The sequence below is a fragment of the Palaemon carinicauda genome, chromosome 22 (genome assembly GCF_036898095.1).
Source record: "Palaemon carinicauda isolate YSFRI2023 chromosome 22, ASM3689809v2, whole genome shotgun sequence".
In the NCBI taxonomy this organism is placed as follows: domain Eukaryota; kingdom Metazoa; phylum Arthropoda; class Malacostraca; order Decapoda; family Palaemonidae; genus Palaemon; species Palaemon carinicauda.
The window spans coordinates 8,925,793-8,952,523 of record NC_090746.1 but is presented as its reverse complement, the minus strand read 5'-3'; the positions used below and the strand labels follow the sequence as shown (position 1 = coordinate 8,952,523).

Below are 26,731 nucleotides of genomic sequence, written 5' to 3'. Positions count from 1 at the left end.
TTGACTTTTCTCTTCATTAATGCCATTATTGCCTAATACAGCTACTGTATTATTAAAATGAACAGTCATGAAAATATACTTAAAATTTAAGTTCCTAAGAACCTTTTGTTTCCCTGTACTATTGAAAACTGCTATAAGTTTATTGAGATGGAACAAAAGACAACATGACAGCTAACAATCTCAAATATAAGGGCTCTGCTCTTATTATTCATGGGGAGTCTTATGATTTACAAAATATAATATAATTAAGGTCTATCTAAAAATAAGATGGACGCGAGATAAAGAAAACCCAACTGTAATAGGACATATTTGAAAATTTCTACTTGAGGAACAGTAAATTTAATGTCATTTTATATAGAGAGTGGCACACCAGCCAGGAAATGGTACGAATAAATACAATTTATGTAATTTGCCTTTATACATATCCTAAAACATTAATGAAATTCCGTGAGCAGTACTTTTGAAATGCAAAAAATAAACATTATGATATATAAACATCTTAATTATTATTTTATGAAGACAAAAACACCACAACCCGCATTTGAACCTCCCGCTGAGAGTACGTCAACTTTCTGTCAAGCCCGTGGCTGTTCCTCCCACAACTCCTCCACCCCAAATTTTCTGACAAGCTTACATTTCTACGATATTATTTTGTTCTTAGGCGTTATACAACATCAGCAATGTACAATAAATATTTTTTTTTTTTTTCAAACAACCAATGGCATGATAGCACTAAAAATCTAGCTAGAAATTTAAACATTAAAGTTCATGCGTTTGAAACATATCTCTAGTCTACAGCTTCGGTAAGTGTTGTTTCATAACTATTAACTATTAAATAATAATTCGGTATGTAAGTTCTTAATACTTACGTTTTATTACAACTGGTATTTACATAACATTACATAACTTGGCTCTTATCTCAATCTATGGCCGTATAATCACAATTCTAAAACAGTATGAAAACCAAACTGAGATATTCGGACAACACGACACTCATCCAATCAGCGACAACCAGCTAAGTGCAAGTTTAGTGCAAGTTTGCCAGGTTTAAAAAAATCGACTATAGTTCTAAAATCAACCAATCAAGGAACATAAAACCTTAAAAAAACCTTAAAAAAAGACTTATTCCACACAACTATATAAAATACTTAATAACTAATATAACTAGTCACCCGCAGGAGATGATGACCATCCATCCAGACCAGCAACCCACAGAACAAACGGATCAATGGGTCACCGGTAACTGAACAGGTAAGCCCTCATTCAAGCTGGGTTTTGTCTTAAAAATATATAAGGACTCCAAGATTCTCAGCTGGCTGACGTTACTATGTCTGTCCGTAATTTTGAAATTTTCAATAGAAATGGCATGACCAGATTTAAATGCGTGGTCATAAATAGCGGAAATTGTTTTTTTACTTAACGGTATTTTGGTTCTTACCGATCTCCCCATGTGCTCCGAAATCCTACACTGAAGCTGTCTAGATGTGCTTCCAGTGTAGCACTCATTACAGAGTGCACATTGAAAAGTGTATATGACACCGGAACACAAGGGAGTAGGTAGACTCTCCTTATATTTAAACAGTGAGCCAACTGAGAACTCGTTAGTAAAAATTAATTTTAAATCTATGGGGGGATAACATTTCCCCACAACACTCATAACCTCTGTTCTTAGTCTCTCCGAAACATAACCATAGTACGGAAAGGAGACATATAACTTTTTCTTACTGACTGTTTGAATTGTTAAATTTTGACTGTAAATTTTATCTAAAAACTTCTTGACTTGATTATAATAGAGGTTCAGAGGAAACGCATTGGTAATAAAAAATGATTTTAGAAAATTTTCTTCCTCATGAAACCCCAGATAAGTTGAACATACATGATAACATCTATATAACAGTGTTTTTATCGAATTAATTTTGTAGATTTTTGGTTCGGAGCTTAAAAAATGAGTGCTTAGTCCTGTAAAAGTGTTTTTTCGAAATACTGAGGTCTCAAAGGTATTATGTTTCCGAGAGACCAAGACATCGAGAAAAGGCAAAGAATCATCCTGTTCATTTTCTTTCGTAAATCTTATGTTACGATGCTTTGTATTTAAATATTCTAAAAACTGGTTTATATGATCTAAATTTTTGAAAAGTAAAAATGTATCGTCTACATATCGACGGTACAAAAAAGGCTTAAAATCCACAGGACAATCATTAAACCATTTCCCTTCACAATAACATAAAAATATATTTGCCAAGGTTGGTCCACACGGCGATCCCATTGCTACTCCATCTACCTGCTCATATAACTTGTGTTATGTTTCGGAGAGACTAAGAACAGAGGTTATGAGTGTTGTGGGGAAATGTTATCCCCACATAGATTTAAAATTAATTTTTACTAACGAGTTCTCAGTTGGCTCACTGTTTAAATATAAGGAGAGTCCACCTACTCCCTTGTGTTCCGGTGTCATATACACTTTTCAATGTGCACTCTGTAATGAGTACTACACTGGAAGCACATCTAGACAGCTTCAGTGTAGGATTTCGGAGCACATGGGGAGATCGGTAAGAACCAAAATACCGTTAAGTATAAAACCAATTTCCGCTATTTATGACCACGCATTTAAATCTGGTCATGCCATTTCTATTGAAAATTTCAAAATTACGGACAGACATAGTAACGTCAGCCAGCTGAGAATCTTGGAGTCCTTATATATTTTTAAGACAAACCCCAGCTTGAATGAGGGCTTACCTGTTCAGTTACCGGTGACCCATTGATCCGTTTGTTCTGTGGGTTGCTGGTCTGGATGGATGGTCATCATCTCCTGCGGGTGACTAGTTATATTAGTTATTAAGTATTTTATATAGTTGTGTGGAATAAGTCTTTTTTTAAGGTTTTTTTAAGGTTTTATGTTCCTTGATTGGTTGATTTTAGAACTAGTTGATCAATTCATGAAAGTGTATCTTCCTAACTATGTACTTAGGATGATTTTATCAATTTTATTAATTTTACATATGATAATTGCAGATAGGCTGAAGATGACATAAGTTATGTCGAAAGCTCCCGAATAAAGATGATGATAGCAGCATTGACTATTTTATTCCTATATATATATATATATATATATATATATATATATATATATATATATTATGGATATATATACATATATATATATATATATATATATATATATATATATATATATATATATATATATATATATATATATATATATATATATACTGTATATGTATACAAAGATGAGTGTGTGTGTGTATATATGCGTGCGAGTTTGCATAACAATAAAGTCATCATAAACGATGAAAGGCCTGCATTTACAAGGTTTTTAAATCATTCCTTTGAATGTTAAATAGATGAAATATGAAAGCCTTTTGAAATTATTTTTTTTTGGAGGGGGGGATCCTCAACGAACATTCCTTCATTCCTTTTCCATTTGGTCTTTGGCTCTTTTTTTCTGTGTCCTCCGTGTTCACAAAGGACTCCGTACAATACCGTAGATGAAGTACCTAAAATGTTACTTTTTTGGTGAAGATTTTTTCGTCGAATGGCTTTTCTTCACATTTTTTAACTGTTAATTTCTTCTATTGTGACGCATGGACCCTCTCAGTTGAGAAACTCGGTTTTAAATCGTCAGCCTTTGATATTTGACAAACTTTTCAGTTTTTTTAATCAACAAAACTAAGATTTTGATTCACATTAATTTGAAAAAAAAAAAATAAGCTAAAATGACGTGATTTCTTCATCACTAGCAGCATTTCATCTTTGTACAGTATGCATTGTTTAAAGATTAAAAACATTTAACTCATTCGTAAATACATGTTATGTAATCATCATCATCATCGTCATCTCCTCCTACGCCTACTGACGCAAAGGGCCTCGATTAGATTTCGTCAATGTCTCTATCTTGAGCTTTTAATTCAATTCTTCTCCATTCACCATCTGTTTCACGCTTCATAGTCCTCAGTCATGTAGGCCTGGGTTTTCCAACTCTTCTAGTGACTTGTGGAGCCCATTTGAAAGATTGGTGAACCAATCTCTCTTGGAGAGTGCGAAGAGCATGCCCAACCCATCTCCATTTACCCCTCATCATGATCTTATCCACATACGACACCTGAGTACCCTCTCTTATAGTTTCATTTCTAATCCTGTCCTGCCATTTAGCTCCCAATATTCTTCTGAATCTACAAAATCTGTTAGAGACTGTTTTATTGTCATACCACGATAGATACATAGAGAAATAGATAGTTAGATATTGTTCTCTAGAGACTGACCATATATACATATGATCAGTGGTGAGGTTATTTTATACAGATGATACAATTTCATTTAGTATTAGGGAACCCTGTTTACTGAGGCTAGCAAACTGTTATTATAGTTGCCACAAAGATTCCAGGCGAAATATGCCCCACCCACTGATAACTTCAGAGCCAAATATGTTGTCTCCGTCGTTAATAGCGGTCACAAAACATTCCCTTCAAGTGATTATAAGTTAATACAATTTGAAATTTGTAAAGGGATGTCTTTTGACCGTTGCTAACGTGGGAGATAACGTGATTGGCCATGACGTCATCTGGGGGTGGGACTTATTTTGCCCGGAATCTCTGCGACGACTATAGATATATTCAAGAGATGAAGATTAAGCAACGAATGATAATGTGTGTGGTGGAATTATTAAAGATTTTGCTTTCTATGAATGATAAAAAATAAATGTTGTAATAACTGGATAAGACGAGATGTATATCACAGATTATGAAAGTGAAGAATCTACATAACCATTTTGGATGAGAAGTGTCAACAACAGCAAAGTTGAGATGAATAAAGTGATTCGTGAGGAAACTGTGGATGATTGAATCGAGTTGGGAGTAATTTGACGATGTTGACACGAATTGCTTGCGCAGTATACAAGCTGTAAGATGAAATAACTGAGAGGATCGGGAGCGATTGGGTATTGAGAAGAGTACTTAATGATAAGTTACCGTGAGTAGCCTGTAAAGGATATCAGAAGTGATGAAACATTTATTGACAGAAGAGATCAGACGACTCTTGGTGTTTATAGAAGGTATTTTCTTAGACAAATGCATTATAGATAATATGAATGTTTTATTTTCTCAAAATAGCACGATATATCTTGCTATGTATATCTCTTTCTTATGTCTTTAGCTATCGATCTATCTATTTATCTATCGATATTTGCAAATATTTATAGGGTATATATGTATATATAAATATATACATAGGCGATATATTATTATATATATATATATATATATATACAGATACATATATATATATATATATATATATATATATTTATTCATTTATGTATGTGTGTATATATGTACATATACATATATATACATATATATGTAAATATATATATATATATATATATATATATGTGTGTATACACACACAGTATATATATATGCTACACACAAACACACACACACACACACACACACATATATATATATATATATATATATATATATATATATATATATATATATATATATATATATATAAATAAACATAATTATTTATATATTGCAATAGCCGGTAGGAAATAATGAAAGATTTCAGTGCCTAGTGCTTTCGTACATTTAAGTATATATTTCTTTAGGATATGTACTGTGCCCTGAATAAGTGTGTATTAAAATGCACGAAAGCACTAGGTGCCAGAATTTTTCATTATTTTCTATCAGTTCTTGCAGTATATCTAATAACTTGATCTTTGTGACGATGAAGCATATATATATTTATATATATATATATATATATATATATATATATATATATATATATATATATATATATATACATATATGTGTGTATGTATACATATGTGTATATATATATATATAGATATAGATATAGATATATATATATATATATATATATATATATATATATATATATATATATATATATACATGGATTTAATGTACAGTTACATTATACACTCACCCGTATACAGTATGTATGTATGTATATATATATACATATATATATGTATACATATATGTATATATATATATATATATATATATACATATCTATATATTCACATATATGTGACCGAATGTTTCTATAAAGAAACATATTTGAATAATGATGTATTTACAAGAAAGTCATCTGCCTGAAACTGCAGGAAAAAAAACGTTTTGTCAAACTCACTTGCCATGTGATATAAAGAAAAGAAAAGATAAAACATTAAGGTGAGCTTTCCTGCCTGTCCTTTAATTTGCATGGTTGGTTAACGGGCCATGTCGAGACAGATCGTGTTCCTCCTCCGCCGAGGACTGCTGGCTAGGTTACTGTTTCTTTCCATGCAGAAGTGTCCGGATTGAATTTCCCTGTTTTGTTACCTTCGCCAACGAAGTTGGGTGGAGGTTATGTTCTACCCACTGTTTGTCTGTTTGTTTGTTTTTGAATAGTTTCCTAGCCACACTTTCACTCATAGAGTATTGAAACTTTCAGGGATTAATTGTTATGCTGAGACGTGGAAGTGATTCAATTTTGAAAGTCCTAGGTCAGAGGGAATGTGACCATATTTTTTTTTTTTTGTAAAAGCGGGTTATTTAATATGATATGTATACATGAATATGTATATATATGCATATATATATTTAAGTATATATATATACATAAATATGTATATATATGCATATATATATATATATGTGTGTGTGTGTGTGTGTCTTTTCTTCTGCTGACATCAGCAAATGCAAAGAGCCGCAATTATACATAAATACACTTTACAGTCTGTAATATTCTTTTAATTCACTTCATTATATATATATATATATATATATATATATATATATATATATATATATATATGTATATATATGCATATATATGTAAATTATATATATATACATATATATATATATATATATATATATATATATATATATACTATTTGTTTTTATTCTGCCAACATCAACAGCTGCAAAGAGCCGCACTTATATATATATATATATATATATATATATATATATATATATATATATATATATATATATATATATATATATATATATATATATATAAAAATACACACTTTACAGTCTACAATATTCTTTTAATTCACTTCATTAGGTATCATAGCACTCGGAGAAGACGATAGAGGTTTCCAGGTAGGGAAATGGTAAAAATTAACAAATTATCAATACTATTTTGTTTATTAGCACAAAAAAAGGGTGACAAAACGTAACACAAAAACCGGGACATTTTGCTAACTTAAGAAAAAAAAAAACGGGTCGAACAAAAAGACTGAATTAACCATAACCTCAAGAAATAAACTTCTTTGGCAGAGGTCTGCACTCTGAGTGCTTTTCTAGATTTTGCATGTATCAGTAAAAATTGCATGTCTATTTATCAGTGATTTTAACATGATGGGTTAAATCGAAAAGACTCGCTATGATTAACGTTAATTTAACTTTATTTATTTATTTTTTTTAATAATACTAACAAAACAAAGTTAATTTCCTGATGAAAAAAAAAATTCACAGTTCAGAGAATATCTATACAAATAATTCATTAAGTGGCCAGATAGTGTTTTTTTATTTATTTAATTACTTAAGGAAACTATAATACACAACGTTTTGATACAATGTAAAATAGTCATTGTTATCATCATCATCATTATTGAACATCGCGGATCATCCCTAGTTTAGATATGAATATATTCTCTTTCTCTGAGGGATGCTTTACAATACATACATATAGCAGAAGAAACAAATATCCTTGTTCCCTTACAAAGATTTTGATGGCAGATAAACAATCTTCTGAAGGCTTGTAGGAGTCCCAACCGAAGTCGAACCTGACGAATTCCACAAGTACATACTTTTTGTAAATTTGATGTACTTGGTTAATTTAAATTCATCTGCCTTGTTTGGAATTGTATATTATTTTATTCATTGATCAAAAATTAATATGTTGCAAGTCATTATGTAGAATTCGTATCTGGCGAAACGAATACAAAATGTCAACAACTATTTAGTTTAATTGTACTAGCGATTACTAAAATCTTCCATTGTATATGTAGAACATTTAATTTAATAAACTATTTGGAAAGTCTCTACTTATGACCAAGTGGATTGTTAATGAGTATTGCAAATTAGAAAGTATTGAAATTGGTTCCATTATGTATTTTTACACTTTATTTTTTAAAGATTTTCAAAGAATTTGTTGTAGCACGTTGACGAATCAACAACCATATTTGTATTATTATTATTATTATTATTATTTTATTATTATTATTATTAAATGCTAAGCTACAACCCTAGTTGGAAAAGCAGGATGCTATAAGCCCAGGGGCTCCAAAAGGGAAAATAGCCCATTGAGGAAAGGAAATAAAGAAAAAGAAAATATTTTAAGTATAGTAACAATATTAAAATGAATATTTTCTATAAAAAAAAACTATTAAAAACTTTAACAAAACAAGAGGAAGAGAAAGTAGATAGAAGTGTGCCTGAGTGTACCCTCAAGCAAGAGAACTCTAACCCAAGACAGTGGAAGACCATGGTACAGAGGATATGGCACTACCCAAGACTTGGGAACAATGGTTTGATTTGGGAGTGTCCTTCTCCTAGAAGAGCTGCTTATCATAGCTGAAGAGTCTCTTCTACCCTTTCCAAGAGGAAAGTAGCCACTGAACAATTTCAGTACAGTAGTTAACCCTTTGGGTGAAGAAGAATTGTTTGGCAATCTCAGTGTTGTCAGGTGTATGAGGACAGAGGAGAATCTGTAAAGAATAGGCCAGACTATTCGGTGTCTGTGTAGGCAAAGGGAAAGAACCGTAACCAGAGAGAAGGGTCCTATGTAGTACTGTCTGGCAGTCAAAGGTGCCCATAACTCTCTAGCGATAGTATCTCAACGGGCGGTTGGTGCCCTGGCCAACCTACTACCTATAAAGGTTAAAGTGGGTGATCCGTAAACGGGCATAGAAATGAATCCTAAAATCTAGAACCTTGGATGTCAATCAAGTATTCAGATATCTTGAAACCTCACTGAAATTCGAGAACCAATATTTCATGCTCTGGTCAGTTTCTCCAATAGCTTTTAATTTATTAAACCTTTTAGCCTTGGGAAGTCTCCAAATTCTTTGGAGCTGTATGATTCCCGGACACAAGGAACTGAATAGATATTTGATATTCTTGAAGATAATTCCTATTCCCAGTATAATGTGATGTAGAAATTATTTTTGGGGAAAAATAATGTGACATGTAAGTTTCCAAAGGGAATGGTCCATAAGAAATTCACTCAAGTTCAAACTACTAAACGATCATTAATTTATATCTTGTTAATTTCCTTAATGAATAGAAAAGTCTTTTTTTAAAAGATTGTTTTACTTCTTTCCTCTTTTAGATCTACCTCTTCCAATTTTATTTATCATCATCATCTCCTCCTACGCCTATTGACGCAAAGGGCCTTGGTTACATTTCGCCAGTCATCTCTTACTTGAGGTTTTAGTTCAATACTTCTCCATTCATCATCTCCTACTTCGTGTTTCATAATCCTCAGCCATGTAGGCCTGGGTCTTTCAACTCTTCTAGTACCTCGTGGAGCCCAGTTGAAAGTTTGCTGAACTAATCTCTCTTGGGGAGTGCGAAGAGCATGCCCAAACCATCTTTATCTACTCCTCATCATGATCTCATCCACGTATGGCACTAGGGTAATCTCTCTTATAGTTTCATCTCTAATCCTGTCATGCCATTTAACTCCCAATATCATTCTGAGGGCTTTCTTCTCAAATCTACTAAATCTGTTGGAGATTGTTTCATTGTCATACAATGACTCATGTCCATATAGTAACACCGATCTCGCCAAACTGATGTACAGTCTGATTTTTATATGTGATTTCAGGAAATTTGATTTCCAAATTTTTCTTAACCTAGCCACTGTCTGATTTGCTTTTTTCAATCCTTCATTAAATTCTGTTTCTAAAGACCCTGTATTGGAGATCATAGTTCTTAAATACTTATATAATTTTACCTCATTATACCGTTCTCATCATATCTGCCTTTCTTCCATTTAGCTCGAGCCCAACCTTGTGATATTTCATATATTGTAGTAAGCAAGCATTGCAAATCATGTGGTATTTTGCTTTTCCCTTATTAGCAGAACAGCAAAGGATTTGGATGTATATATATATATATATATATATATATATATATATATATATATATATATATGTGTGTGTGTGTGTGTGTGTGTGTGTATTAACCAAAATGGCATTTAGAATAGAATTCTACCGTTAGGAATATATATCCACTAGAATTTCATGTATGATGAATGCTACTGGATGAGTAAGGATTCGAACCCTTACAAGTGCATTTATATGCGTGATCATGAGAGTGCTTTCCTACATTTTAAGCATATGAAATCTCTCTCTCTCTCTCTCTCTCTCTCTCTCTCTCTCTCTCTCTCTCTCTCTCTCTCTCTCTCTCTTTCAAAAAAAAAATAAATAAAAATGAATAAGTAAATAGGTAAATAGAATAAATGAATAAATAAATAAAGTTGAGGATGGGAATAGTACTGAAGCCATGAGGAATCTTTTATATAAAATAACGATTTTAATTTATCCTTAATTTGTTGAAGCAGAGGCAAAGCACGTAAGGGTCGGGAGCTTTCATTAAAGCTTTAAGCTCACCTTTTTATAATGTAAATCGACTCAAATTCACTCTTGTATGGGAGTCTGATTAAAAGATGATGACCTTAATATATAGCTAAATATATCGCAACCTGATATCCTGAATTATTTCAGTGACTTGCCATAAAGTTTATCCGTGATGCGCGCTCAAAGAGGTGTATTTAAAGGTTTAAAGGCCACTCATGTATGGCAGAGGCAAGGGACAGTGACACTGCCCTATAAAGCAGGACATTGCCCTAGACGCTAACCATATTTCAATGCCCTAGAGGCTGACCATAATACATTATGATCAGCGCCCAAGCCCTCTTTCCACCCAAGGTATGACCAAGGAGAGCCAGGCAATGGCTGTTGATAACTCAGCAGATAGACCTACAGGCTCCCCCAAACCAACCATCCTTAGTTCAAATATCGTGAAATTGCAGTGACTAAAGGAACTAACAAGTTTGAGCGGGATTCGAACCCCAGTCTGGCAATCACCAGGCAAGGACCCTACCACCCACCTGCAAAAAGATATTTCTGTAATGTCATGCTTTCCTTGGTCACAGTTAGGAAAATGTCGGAGAGGCAAAAGCAACTTAGAACCAGAATATATAGTTATGTAAGTCTTTATCTTGCATTGTACTTCATTCGACAAAAACACACTTTTTTCCATCAGTCCCAGAAGCTTACATTGTTTAACATAAATCCTACCTTTAAAAAATTGCATTAAAAAAACGGCAAATGTCTGGTACCATTTATTTCAGGATTCTTACCATTTTGAAAACGATATATTGACTTAAAAAAGTGATATTGCGATCACCAACCCATAGAAGATAATAACAAAGTAAGGTATTTTATTGAAATACGGCTGAGAACAATATATTTTTACTGAGAATCTCTGATTGAAATTACGGTTTTATAGCAATGTATCCTAGGGGTCACTCGTAAATAGGCAACCAAAAAACTGCTCTCATGAGTCTTTTTATTGTTTGTATATGACATATCTGTTTTTGACGTTGTTAATAGTCTATATAGGACATATCTGTTTTGACGCTGTTACTGTTTTTAGAATGATATATTGTTAATTTCTTCTCATCATTTATTTATTTCCTTATTTCCTTTCCTCACTGGGCTATTTTTCTCTGTTGGATCCCTTGGGCTTATAGCATCTTGCTTTTCCAACTAGGGTTGTAGCTTGGCTAGTAATAATAATAATAATAATAATAATAATAATAATAATAATAAAGTAATTTTAATCACAAATATTTTTGTAAATATGGCTCTATGATCTGTCTTGTTACCTTGGGATATTCACCTTACGTAGCCATACTGTAAGGCATTATAAATGTAGAATTCAAGTGGGCTATATCCACTTCTTTTGAAGGGGAAACCTCAAAGATTTCTTTCGCTTTAATGTACGTATTCCTTTTTGGCGTTTCCAGAAAGCTTTTATGGTATGGAATCTGGAAATGGAGACACACACATACATACAGACACACACATATATATATATGTATATATATATATATATATGTGTGTGTGTGTGCGTGTATGTGTGTATGTATATATATATATGTATATATATATATATGTATATATATATATATATATATATATATATATATATATATATATATATATATATATATAATCTGTGTGCGTGCGTTTTTATGAGGGATATGTTTATCAATCAAATTTATATATATATATATATATATATATATATAAATATATATTTATATATATATATATATATATATATATATATATATATATTACCTTTCCTCATTCAAAGGTATTTGTTTTTCTCCAATGCCTTTCGATGGCACTAGCTTTAATCTAAATCCTCGTCGCAATGGACAAAAGGGAAATTATCCCGGGCATTCCATCAGCCATTGTGTATGCGTCCAGCCTCCTTGCTCTGGAATGCGTCAAAGAGGCAACTACTTTATAATCTGAATTTCTTTAGCGATTAACAAAAGGTCAAAGGAGGTCAAAGGGAAATTATCTTTCTCTTCTCCTTTTTTGTTTCTTATCTCTTCATCATTGAGATGCTGATCGGTTCTTATTATTATTATTATTATTATTATTATTATTATTATTATTATTATTATTATTATTATTATTATTACTATTGCTACAAGCTAATCTACAACCCTAGTTGAACACGCAGGATGCTATAAGCCCAAGAGCTCCAACTGGGAAAACTAGCCCAGTGAGGAAAGAAAATAAGAATAACTACAGAAGTAATGAATAGCAACATTAAAATGGATCTTTCATATATAAACTATAAAAACTTAAAAAATCAAGAGGAAGATAAATAAGAGAGAACAGAATGCCTGAGTTTACTCTCAAGCAAGAGAACTCTACCTCAAGACAATGGGAGACCATGGTACAGAGGCCATGGCACTATCCGAGACTAGAGAACACTGGTCTGATTTAAGAGTGTCCTTCTCCTAGAAGAGCTTACCAAACTAAGGAGTCTCTTCTACCCTTACCATGAGGAAAGTAGCCGCTGAACAATTTAGAGTGCAGTAGTTAAACCCTAAAGCGAAGAATTGTTTGGTAATCTCAGTGTTGCCAGATGTACGAGGACAGAAGAGAAGTTTAAAGAATAGGCCAGACCAAATATATATTCAAAGAACAAATGAGTCGTATCCGGGGAGAGGAATCTAATGTAGTAGTTTCTAGCCAGTCAAAGGATCCAATAACTCTCCAGGGGTATGATAGTAATTACGTTTTTACATTCCTGTTATATATTCTCTAATCCTTATTTTTATCAAAGCATCCATTTCTGCCATACATATTCTTGAAGTAATGACCCAAAATGGATTATATAACTAAAGCAAAAGAACCGACCTATTAATTTTATTTTACGAATATACTCGTTATACTTAATAGACCATTAAAATTGTAATTGATCAAGTAGATAATTTATTAATGGTATAATATTTGCTCTCAAAGGTTCCGCTCAAATTTAATTTATGATTCTTTTAATAAGATTATAGATGCTATCAGATAACATGAAACTGCCTCATTGTCGTAACGCCTTCATCCAAAATGAGAAAGTCAATTATTCAATATAACTGACCTTAAACGATTCACGCATTTATAAATTATATTTTCATTAGAATGGAGCAAGTTATGAGTCTCGGGATTCGACTTATAGAAGAAGATATTGACTCTAATATAAGAATTATCTTCGGTAACACCTTGTTTCGGCCCACATGGCTGAGGACTATGAAACGTGAAGCAGGAGATGACGAATGGAGAAGTACACACATACACACCGAATAGTAGGGTCTATGCTTTACATATTCTCCTCTGTCCTTATATACCTGACAACACAGAATACCAAACCATTCTTCTTTGTCCAAGGGGTTAACTACTGCACGTAATTGTTCGGCGGCCACTTTCCTCTTGGTAGGGTAGAAGAGACCCTTTAGCTATGGTAAGCAGCTCTCCTGGGGGAAGGACACTCTAAAATCAAACCATTGTTCTCTAGTGCCATAACCTCTGTACCATGGTCTTCCACTGTCTTGGGTTAGAGTTCTCCTGCTTGAGGGTATACTCAAGCACGCCATTCTATCTAATTTCACTTCTTGTTTTTTAAAGTTTTTATATTTTATATAGGAGATATTTATTTTAATGTTACTGTTATTAAAATATTTAATTTTTCCTTGTTTCCTTCTCTCACTGGGCTATTTCCCCGTTGGAGCCCCTGGGCTTATAGCATTCTGCTTTTCCAGCTAGGGTTGTAGCTTAGCAATTGATAATAATAATAATAATGATAATAATAATAATAATAATAATAATAGTAATAATAATAATAATAATAATAATAATAATTAAAAGCTCAAGATAGAGACGACTGGTGAAATGTAAACTGAGGCCCTTAGCGTCAATAGGCGTAGGAGGAGATGATGATGAACACCGTGTTACGAGAGTATTCACCAATTAGCACTTGATGATTAGTTAACGTCACCGGGGACGAACCTCCAAGTTAACCCTTTGAAGGTATGTAAATGGTTGAAACAAATTGTTCTGTGGAAATGTCTTGGGAAAACATTCGTTATTGGATGGAATAATACATGCTTCCTTCATATGCAAATATTTGATTGTTGTAACTGAAAGGTAAAAAAATGTTCAAGCCCACATCGAGGATGGCTGATGTAGATTAATCTTTTATCTGCTGAGAGCAAATTGCATATATATATATATATATATATATATATATATATATATATATATATATATAGTATATATATATATCAAACATACACATACATCCCCATTTATTTATGTACATATATATATATATATATATATATATATATATATATATATACATATATATTAAATATATGTAATATATATATAAATATATATATGTATATGTATATATATATATATATATATATATATATATATATATATATATATATATATATATATATATATATATATATATATCAAACATACACATACATCCCCATTTATTTATGTATATGAATATATATATATATATATATATATATATATATATATATATGTTACATAATTTATATAATATATGTATATATACTGTATATATGTATATATATACACATATATATATATATATATATATATATATATATATATATATATATATACATATATATACTGTGTATACACTTTTCAATGTACACTCTGTAATGAGTGCTACACTGGGAGCACATCTAGATAGCTTCAGTGTAGGATTTCGGAGCACATGGGGAGATCGGTACGAACCAGTATACCTTTAAATAAGAAACCAATTTCAGCTTTTTATGACCACGCATTTAAATCTGGTCATGCCATTTCTAAGGAAAATTTCAAAATTACGGACAGACATAGTAGCGTCAGCCAACTAAGAATCTTGGAGTCTTTATACATTTTTAAGACAAAACCCAGCTTGAATGAGGGCTTAACTGTTCAGTTACCGGTGACCCATTGATCCTTTTGGTCTGTGGGTTGCTGGTCTGGATGGGTGGTCATCATCTCCTGCGGGTGACTAGGTATATTAGTTATTGAGTCTTTTATATAGTTATATAGTTGTGTGTAATAAGTCTATTTTAAGGTTTTATGTTCCTTGATTGGTTGATTTTTAGAGCTAGTACTTAGGATTATTTTATTAATTTTATTAATTTTACATATGATAATTGCAGATAGGCTGAAGATGACATAAGTTATGTCGAAAGCTCACGAATAAAGATGATGATATGGTAGTAGTAGTAGAAGTAGTAGTAAAGCTACAATCCTAGTTGGGAAAGCAAGATGCTATAAGCCCAAGGGCTCCGCAGGAAAATTTGCCCAGTAAGGAAAAGAAATAAGGAAACAAATGAACAATATAAGAAGTAATGAACAATTAGAATAAAATATTTCAATAAAAACATTAACAACATTAAAACATATATTTCATTATACAAACTATTAAGGGTTTATGTCAGCCTGTTCAACATAAAAGCATTTGCTGCAAGTTTGAACTTTCGAAGTTCTACTGATTCAACTACCCGATTAGGAAGATCATTCCACAACTTGGAACAAAATTTCTAGAGTGTTGTGCAGTATTGAGCCTCATGAAGGAGGAGGCCAGACTATTAAAATTAACTGTATGCCTTTTATTTAGAACATGATGGAACTGTCCATGAAGATCTGAATGTAAAGGATGGTCAGAGTTATAAAAAATCTTATGCAACATGCATAATGAACTAATTGAACGACAGTGCCAGAGATTAATATCTAGATCAAGAGTAAAAAAATTGATAAGCCGTAAGTTCCTGTCCAACAAATTAAGATAAGAATCAGCAGCTGAAGACCAGACTGGAGAACAATACTCGAAACAAGGTAGAATGAAAGAATTAAAGCTCTTTGTCAGAATAGATTGATCACCAAAAATCTTGAAGGACTTTCTCAATAAGCCAATTTTATGTGCAATTGAAGAAGACACAGACCTAATGTGTTTGTCAAAAGTAAATTTGCTGTCGAGAATCACACCTAGAATTTTAAAAGAGTCATATAAAGTTAAAGAAACATTATCAATGCTGAGATCCGGATGTTCAGGAGCCACTGTCCTTGACCTACTTACAATCATACTTTGAGTTTTGTTAGGATTCAACCATAATTTGACCCATGTTCTAATTTTAGCTAGATCTCTATTAAGGGATTCAGCAACCCCAGATCTACATTCATGAGATGGAATTGATACAAAGAGAGTAGCATCATCTGCAAATGCAAAGAGCTTGTTTTCTAGGCCAAACCACATGTCATTTGTATAGTATGAAAAGTAATGGGCTAAGAACACTACCCTGTGGAACACCAGATATCACATTCCTATACTCTCTCTCTCTCTCTCTCTCTCTCTCTCTCTCTCTCTATATATAATATATATATACTCTCTCTCTCTTATATATATATATATATATATATAAGAGAGAGAGAGAGAGAGAGAGAGTCCCGCTTCAACTCGTTAGTTCCTTTGGTCGCTGCAACCTTACTATCCTTGTGAGCAAAGAGTAGGGGCGGCTGATCATATATATATGGTCAGTCTCTAGGGCATTCCCCCTTGCCTCGGCCATTCATAAGCGACCTTTCTTAAAATATTGACGGTTGAATAATATAATAATAATAATAATAATAATAATAATAATAATAATAATAATAATAATAATAATATTAAATGGTAACAGAAATCATAATAAGAATAATATCAGTAAAAGACGTTATAAAGTTCCAAATGAGCACTGGAAGCGAAGTACAGGCCATATCAATTTCTCACTGTCTAGAGACCTGATAGACACTTGAGATCAAATGGTTGCGGATAAATTCACAGATAGATTAATCCATAAATGTCTCATACATGGTAAAATAGACGGTAAATTAATTAATATTTTATAATCTACCACGCTGGCCGGTTTTGATCTCTGGACACTTTCAGTATAAGTCATGAATGGTATTACTCAGCTGTCACCACCCAATAGTAGAAAAATTAATAATGATAATAACTAGAGAGGCACTAAGTAGAGCGCAGACCTCCACCGCGGCAGCTTATTTCTTATTTCTTAGCCGTTTGCTCGACCTTGACCTTTGACCTTAACATGTATTAATAGACGTAGATTTTCTTACACTCAATTATGAACGTAGTTTGAAGTCTCTGTCACAATCTTGTGGCTGATTGAGTGAATTTTGCTTGACTGTGACGTTGACCTTTCACCTTGACCTCCCAAAATAATTTCCAACTTTTTACGTAAGTTAATCCCTGCAAGTTTCATTACTCTCCGATTAAAAATTAGTCCAGGAAGCTGTTCACAAACAAACACACACGCAAACAGGAGGTAAAACATAACTTCCTTCGAACTTCGTTGGCAGAGGTAATAATAATAATAATAATAATAATAATAATAATAATAATAATAATAATAATAATAGTGAGGATCTTGTCATACATGATTAAAATCCTGCCAGAACTTGATTATAATAATTGAGCAATATGGGAACTTATTTTAATTCAACCTTGTGTTGAAAAGATTTTGTAAAATTTAAGTTTACCGAACTCAAATGAAAGAGATCATACATGTAAATGTACCATATTAATTCGGTACTCGTCAGGAATATGTATTTCTTTATTTTCTACTGGTTAGGCAGATATATTTTAAAAAGGTTTCTGAAGGGAAATTTGATAAGAAATAGAAATCCACCTTAGTAGTGAAATTACAGGCATCAAACCTATATCTCAGTGGGGTTGAAACCCAGACATCAGGGTGAGATACCGAGATCACTTTTGTGGTTCGTTCGTTCATTCGTTAAAGAACGCCTTGCCTATAGCAAAAATTGTGGTGGCCGGATGGTAGCGTCCTTGGGGTTCCAGTCCCGCTCAAACTCGTTAGTTCCTTCGGTCGCTGCAAGCTCACCATCCTTGTAAGCTAAGGATGGGGGGTTTTGGAAAGCCTGTAGGTCTATCTGCTGGGTCCTCAGCAGCCATTGCCTGGCCCTTCTTAGTCTTAGCTTAGGTGGAGAGGGGGCTTAGGCGCTGATCATATGTAATATGGTCAGTCTCTAGGGCATTGTCTTGCTTGTTTGGGCAATATCACTGTCCCTTGCTTCTGCCATTCATGAGTGGTCTTTAAGCAGGCTATTGCCCCGAAGCAGCCCGTAAGATTTAGCGGTAGAAATTTGAAATTCCCACAAAATCAAATTGTCCGGAAGCTTCCTGGTGACCAAATGCATTTCCAGGTCCATCTTTTCCCCGGGTGTGTGTACGTGATCCCGTTACCAAGATGACATGCCTGCACCAGGCATGTGTATGGTGATAATCGATTTATTCCGCTGCAGTATATCAAGGCTTGTTTGTGGAGCGGAAACTTACAGAGGTATGTCACAGAATGAGGTTGTCACAACCAGAGTTTGTGTCGATACGCAATGAGCAGCCACAATGAAGGAATATTGAAGGGAAGCCAAGAACAAAGAAAATGCGACTATGTAGTCTTTATATATATATATATATATATATATATATATATATATATATATATATATATATACATATATATATCAATGAATTGAACAAGTTGTAACAATCCAGGGAGTGTATACAATATTTTTGGGACACCCTGTATATATATTGTGAAGATTCCTGCAGGAAACATATTGACGTCCCTAAGGCTATCACCTTCAATATATATATATATATATATATATATATATATATATGTATGTATGTATATATATATTATATATATATATCTATATATGTATCTATATATAATACATATATATATATATATATATGTGTGTGTGTGTATATATATAATATGTATATATATATATATATATATATATATATATATATATATATATATATATATATATATATTTAACTATCGTCAGCTATATCTATTCCACTGTAAGACAAAGGCTTCGAACATGTCCTTCCACTCACGTCTGTTTATGGTCTTTCTATGCCAGTTTATACCCTGAAACTTTCTTAATTCGTCAAAGCATCGTCTTCTCTTCGTTCCCCTGCTTCTTTTGCAATCTTTAGGGATTCATTCTGTTATTCTTAATGTCAATCTATTGTCTTTCATTCTCATTATATGTCCTGCCCATGTCCAACCTGGCTGCAACCTCACCATCCTTGTGAGCTAAGGATAGGGGGTTTGTGGTAGGCTATAGGTATATCAGCTATTGCCTGGCCCTCCTAGCTCCTAGCTTGTGTGGAGAGGCGGGTTGGGCACTGATTTTAGGTATATATGGTCAGTCTTTTATAGAGCATTGTCCTGATTGCTAGGGTAATGTCCCTATCCCTTGCCTCTGCCATTCATGAGCGACCATTAAACTACAGAAGCATGTGAAAAGAGACTAATCATCTTCCATATCTTTAATTTTGGATCGCTTTATAAGGTCGAAAACTTCGCATTTCGAGGAATTATTAAGCGAATGACCGTTACAAAAAGGCAACATAGAATCGTCAACAAGATAAACCATACCGTAAAGTCAATATCCTCGACCTTCCGGGAAACCTCTCTTAAAAAAGAAGAAAAAAAAAATGGCGGCTAATTACAGCTGAAACTGTAAGCATCACGCTTGAAAATATTATTTTCAAATTAATTATTCATAATTTCAGTTAATCATTTGGTAAAGAGAAAGTATTGTCTAAACAGTTTTGTATTGAGAAAATATATGGAAGTAAATAATTGCCGTATCTTAAACCAAAGGCTCATACCGAAGGATATCAAGAAACTAAGTAAATACGAGGAGTCCTTTAAGAAAAACATAGATCCTACTAAGGAATTTGATAATCATATTATATTAAATATATATCATTATATTTATGATTATTTAGCACATTTATACGTGTTCTTCATATATATAAATATCGGGTTCTCTCAAGCCTCGGGATCATAGACCCAACGGGAAAACAACTTTATAACTATTATCATAAAGTTGGTTCCCTCTTGGGTCTCTTAACAGTAGGCAGAGAGAATCCGATATTAAGAGGTATATATGGCTTATATATATATATATATATATATATATATATATATATATATATATATATTTATATTTATATAAATATATATACAATATATTATATATATATATATATATATATATATATATATATACTTATATAAATATATATATATATATATATATATATATATATATATATATATATACAGTATATATATATATTTATATATATATAAATATATATATATTTATATAAATACATATATACATATATATATATATATTTATATAAATATAGATCTATATAAATATATATATATATATATATATATATATATATATATATATATTTATATAAATATATATATATATATATATATATAAATATATATATATATATATATATATATATATATATATATATATATTTATATATATATATATATATATATATATATATAATTTTCGATAGAAATTAATAAGAATATACCATAAAAGAGATTTAGCGATTACGCTATCTCGTATTAATCTGTAGATTGTTACGAACAATTACATCACATTTCAGAAAACGTCCTCTGTAGCCACCACAGAAATGACTCTGGCACACTGATTGTTAAGGGATGAAATGTTCACACTAGAATATATCACTTAACCGGTTTCCCTAATATGTCTCTCATAAAGGAATACATTTTCTATTGTACATACATCGTTCAAATGATTGTTCGCGGATGAGGTACGCCGTGGTAAAACCTGAAAAGATTATAAGAAATTAATTTATTGTAAGCAAAAAGAATGTATCCATTTTTTTAGATAGAAGAAAAGTATTTTATCAGATGATTTACTTTTTCTATAAGAAGGCGAATGTATCAATATATGCCATTAAATAGCGAAGATTAAAACAACATAATGATAGGACATTGAAAACCGTAAACCGTCGAATCTTGTTTTATGACATCATGATAAAACATCAGAAACAACATTACTTTCGCCAACGAAGTTGGGAGGAGGTTATGTTTTCCCCCCTGTTTGTCCGTTTGAATGTTTGTGAAGAATTTTATGGCCACAATTTTACTCATAAAGTAGGGAAACTTTCAGGGATTAATTGTTATTTGTAGGCCTGGAAGTGATTCAATGTCGAAAGTCCTAAGTCAAAGGTTAAGGTCAAGATCGAAAAAAGGTCGACCGAATTAACCCTAACCTTAACCCCAAGTTAGCACATGGTTGCCAGACAGACTTTAAATACGCCCACGGTCTAAATTGATTCTGGGAAAGGCAAGCTGGTTTCGAGAAATAAGCTGCCGTGGCGGATGCCTGCACTCTGAGTGTTTTTCTAGTTTATAGTGCATTTACAGGATCAGTCAAATCTTATTTCTCTCTCTACATTTTTGGTTTATTTCATAAACTGTAAGGCCTCAAATGAAACTGATATACCAATATCCAAACGATTTGTGTCTTCATTTATTCAGTTTTCCCCCTATATTATTATTATTATTATTATTATTATTATTATTATTATTATTATTATTATTATTATTATTATCACTTGCTAAGTTACAACCCTAGTTGGAAAAGCAAGATGCTATAAGCCCATGGGCTCCAACAGGGAAAAATAGCCAATTGAGGAAAGGAAACAAGGAAGTAAGTAAACTACAAGAGAAGTAATCAACAATTCAAATGAAATATTTCAAGAACAGTAACAACATTATAATAAAGATTTCATATATAGACTATTAAAACTTAAAAAACAAGAGAAAGAGAAATAAGACAGAATAGTGTGCCCGAGTGTACCTTCAAGCAAGAGACTCTACCCCAAGACAGAGGCTATGGTACTGCCCACGACTAGAGTACAATGGTTTGATTTTGGAGTGCTCTTCTCCTAGAAGAGCTACTTACCATAGATAAAGTCTCTTCTGCTTATACTAGTATGAGTCCTGTGGTGCCCCAGACAACGAAAATATTTTGGTTTTTCATTTTTATTTTATTACCTACTGTTATTTTTTATGATCCAGGAACAAATCTCTTCTACCCTTGCTAGCATGAGTCCTGCTGAGGCCCAGACAACGAAAATGTTTAGATTTTTTGTGTGATGTTATTTTTGATGATCTAGAATCATGTCTCAGATCCTTCCCGCGTAGACGGACGGGATTTAGATAAGATTGATTATAGAATATCTGAGGTATGGTAATCGGGATGCCGGATAAAAATAATCGAGACAAAGAGGCAGAGTACGAGAGAGAGAGAGAGAGAGAGAGAGAGAGAGAGAGAGAGAGAGAGAGATAATTAGCCCTGTAATCCATTTTAATGAATATGGGCTCTTATTCCACGTGGAGAGGTATTAGTTCAGATGAAGATAATTCATTATCAAAGAAAATTAATCTCCTTATCAGCCTCTCTAGATTAATCCAGGTTTCAGTACTCTTAAGAATTTTTTTTCTTTCATTGAAATTTAGGTCTATGATACACAAACTATTTCATTTTCTGTTTCTTAAATTAGCCATGATTGTCAATTACTATATACATAACAGTATAGTATGCCATCTGAAAAAATCACTGTTTTTTTCTCCATTATATACGATTATGATTGTGAACTAGGCAACAATTATACTTAGGTCTTATTCCTAATGAACTAGTTTCTACATCATCTGTGATCTGCCTCTTTTCCATATCTAAAAAGGCATTTGTAAAAGGATATTTATCCAACTTAAATGACACGAAGGTTATGAGAGAGAGAGAGAGAGAGAGAGAGAGAGAGAGAGAGAGAGAGAGAGAGAGAGAGAGAGAGAGAGAGAGAGAGAGAGTAGATAAATGGTAGGCGTGGAATCCTTTGTGATACATTTCCAAATACATTTCCCAGGAGCCTACTGTATGTGGAATATGTCTAAACCTAAAGCCAATATACAAACACACGTCTTTCCTCTCTCAACCCATGTGGCAAATACGCCTTTATCGACATTCCTTTTCAAAGTCTTCTTTGCCCTGGAGATTTAGGGTCCTGGTAAATCTTATAGCATACACGATATTGAAGCCTATTCACAAACCATTCATATTTGATCCAGTCTCTTCACAATTCAGGGCTCAATTTACGAGAATATGAAAGTGCAGCAGACCATTTATTATTATGGGAATTTTTTAAGACCTCCGCCAACGAAGTTGGGAGGAAGTTATGTTTTCGCCCCTGTGTTTATCTATTTAATAACTTCCTGGCTACAATTTCACTCATAGAGTAGTGAAACTTTTCATGGATTGTTGTGTTGAGACATGGAAGTGTTTCAGTTTTGGAAGTCCTAGGTCAAAGGTCAAGGTCGAGCAAAAGGTCGACCGAATTAACCCTAACCTCGAGAAATAGGCTGTCGTGGCTGAGATTTGCACTCTAAGAGATTTTCTAGTATTTTTGTGTAAATACACGAGATAAGAATTTGTATTTTCCTCATTTTCTACATTGAATTAGTTTCAGGAGAGCTCCGGTAAACAACCTTGGTGATACTTTTTTATGTGTCAATTTGCATTACTTTATAACTACTGTATAACAATGATACATGACTTATCACATAGAAATTGTAGAAGCAATAACTCTTGATAAACCACTAATAAAGAAATAACTTCCCTTTGACTTAAGAGGAATGCTTCATGTGAAATGTTCAAAGCACCATTGATTGATTGATTGATTATTGGATTAGCTCTGGCATCAAATTGCTAGGATCAAAGGACGAAGAGAGAGAGAGAGAGAGAGAGAGAGAGAGAGAGAGAGAGAGAGAGAGAGAGAGAGAGAGAGAGAGAGAATAGTATGGAAGAACATCTTTTAATATATTCTTTTGTAACTATAACAATATCGTTGGTATTCTATATATTATTATTATTATTATTATTATTATTATTATTATAAGCTAAGGTACAAACCTAGTTGGATAAGGTCTCCAACAGGGAAAAATAGCCCAGTGAGGAAAGGAAATAAATAACTTACAAGAGAAGTAATAAACATTTAAAATAAGGTATTTTAAGAACAGTAACAATAATAAATTAAGTCTTAAATATATAAACTATAAAAACACGAGGAAGACAAATAAGATAGAATAGTGTGCCCGAGTGTACCCTCAAGCAAGAGAACTCTTCCCCAAGACAGTGGAAGGACATGATACGGAGGCTATGGCACCACCCAAGGCTAGAGAACAATGGTTTGATTTTGGAGTGTCCTTCTAGAAGAGCTGCTTACGATAGCTAAATAGTCTCTTCTACCCTAACCAAGAGGAAAGTAGCTACCGAACAATTACATTGCAGTAGTTAACCCCTTGAGCAAAGAGGAGTTGTTTGGTAATCCCAGTGTTGTCAGGCGTATGAGGACAGAGGAGAATGTGGAAAGAATAGGCCAGACTAGTCGGTATTCACCGTATGTGTAGGCAAAAGGAAAATGAGCCGTATCCAGAAGAATGGATCCTATGTAGCCCTGTCTAGGGAAAAAAAAAAAAAACTCTTTGAAATAAGTAGGACGTCGGTTTCCGTGAACACTAAGCTTTTATTGAAGCTTGCCTGCAGCTGTCTATATATCGTTCAACTTAAAACAACGTAATCCAGCTTAGCTAAAGCGAAAAATGACCTGCTGAAAATCTACGGGAAGAAATATTACATTTTCAATTTACATTATGCTGATCTGATTTTCGAGAATGTTTCAGCGACATTTCCTACTTCGTTTACATTTCATATAACTCATCGCCATCACCTTTTTTCGTTACTTGAAAAAATTACATGAAATCTGACTGATTTTGTTGATCTTGTGAAAACAAAATCTTCCTTATCTTACAGGGAATAGTAAATGGTAAGAGAGAGAGAGAGAGAGAGAGAGAGAGAGAGAGAGAGAGAGAGAGAGAGAGAGAGATTCTTTGGAAAATGTCAATATCTGCTACAAAGGAGAGATGGAAGCCTTCTTAAAAATGCTTTTACATATCTTTTGAAATATCCAATTTTTTTTTTTCTGTTATTCAACCATTTGGTGGGGGGGCGGGGGGGGGGGGGAGTGCAATTCGAATATATCCTGCGATTCCAAAATTGTCCTTAACAATTTTAGAACATATTGAGTAATCAAGACAAATTTATTTTACATTTTGATACTGTTAACTCCTAAATCACAATTATTTACAGTTTTGTTAAAATTATTTCGAAATCAATAAACTGTTTCTCACCAGTTGTAAAGGTGGAAACCCTCTTGCAAACGAAGGCAATTATTATAAATATGACCCTCCAAATTCGATGTTCGTTATCGAAGAATGTTGCCTAAAAATCGAAGATGAAACGGAAATTGTCCAAATTATCCAGAGGGGAAAAAAATGCCATAAAACTCCACAGTCCTTTAATAGGGTTTTATAAACCACTGTCGAATCTTCATGTTTACCCTGCTCTAATTATGGCCGTTTACGTGTTTCGATGATTACGCTACCCCAGTTTGTTTTGCTATGTTCAAATAGATTCCCTAAAACTTAAATTTTTCTAAGTATATTCCGAGAGTGATCAAAGTTAAGTAAAGTAGGTCTAGTCTAAAGACCTTTGAGAGTCATCGTAAAACTTTTGCATCAGATGGAAGTACTAGTAATTTTCTGAACTGTGCACGCACTTTCCTGATTTAAATTTCTCACAGTTCCATTGAATTTCGTGATACAAATCTTAACTTAATTGATAGATAGGAACTAGACCTCACATTCTGTCTCTAATAATTGGATTATAATTGTTCATTTGGGGAAACAAAATTTTAAAAGTATATCCCCAAAAATATTTTTTTTTAGTTTTTTTTTCTTCTGTAACCGGTTTATGAAAATTTATTCTAATTAAAAAAGAATTTAAACAAAACATTCCAAAATATTGATACATTATAATGTAAGATTCATGTTGGTTTTTAAATATTTCAAATTGATACAAAATTGAGGGAATTTATATACTTTTAAAAAAGGTGAAAAAACACCCCGAAAACTGGAAAAATATTGATAATATAAAAGTATTCAACTTAGGCGGGAAAAAAATTGGAAAAAGCTTCTATGAATAGAGATGAATATTCTGTATAAATTTCAATGGTGTAGTGCAAAATTGACTTCCGACCCGGGCCTC

The 26,731-nt window shown here is 32.6% G+C and overlaps 1 protein-coding gene across 1 annotated transcript in view; it reads left to right on the top strand.

The window, feature by feature from the left end:
* LOC137616314 (parapinopsin-like) overlaps positions 1-26,731 on the top strand; it is a 501,664-nt gene that overhangs the window by 276,773 nt on the left and 198,160 nt on the right. The window lies entirely within an intron of this gene.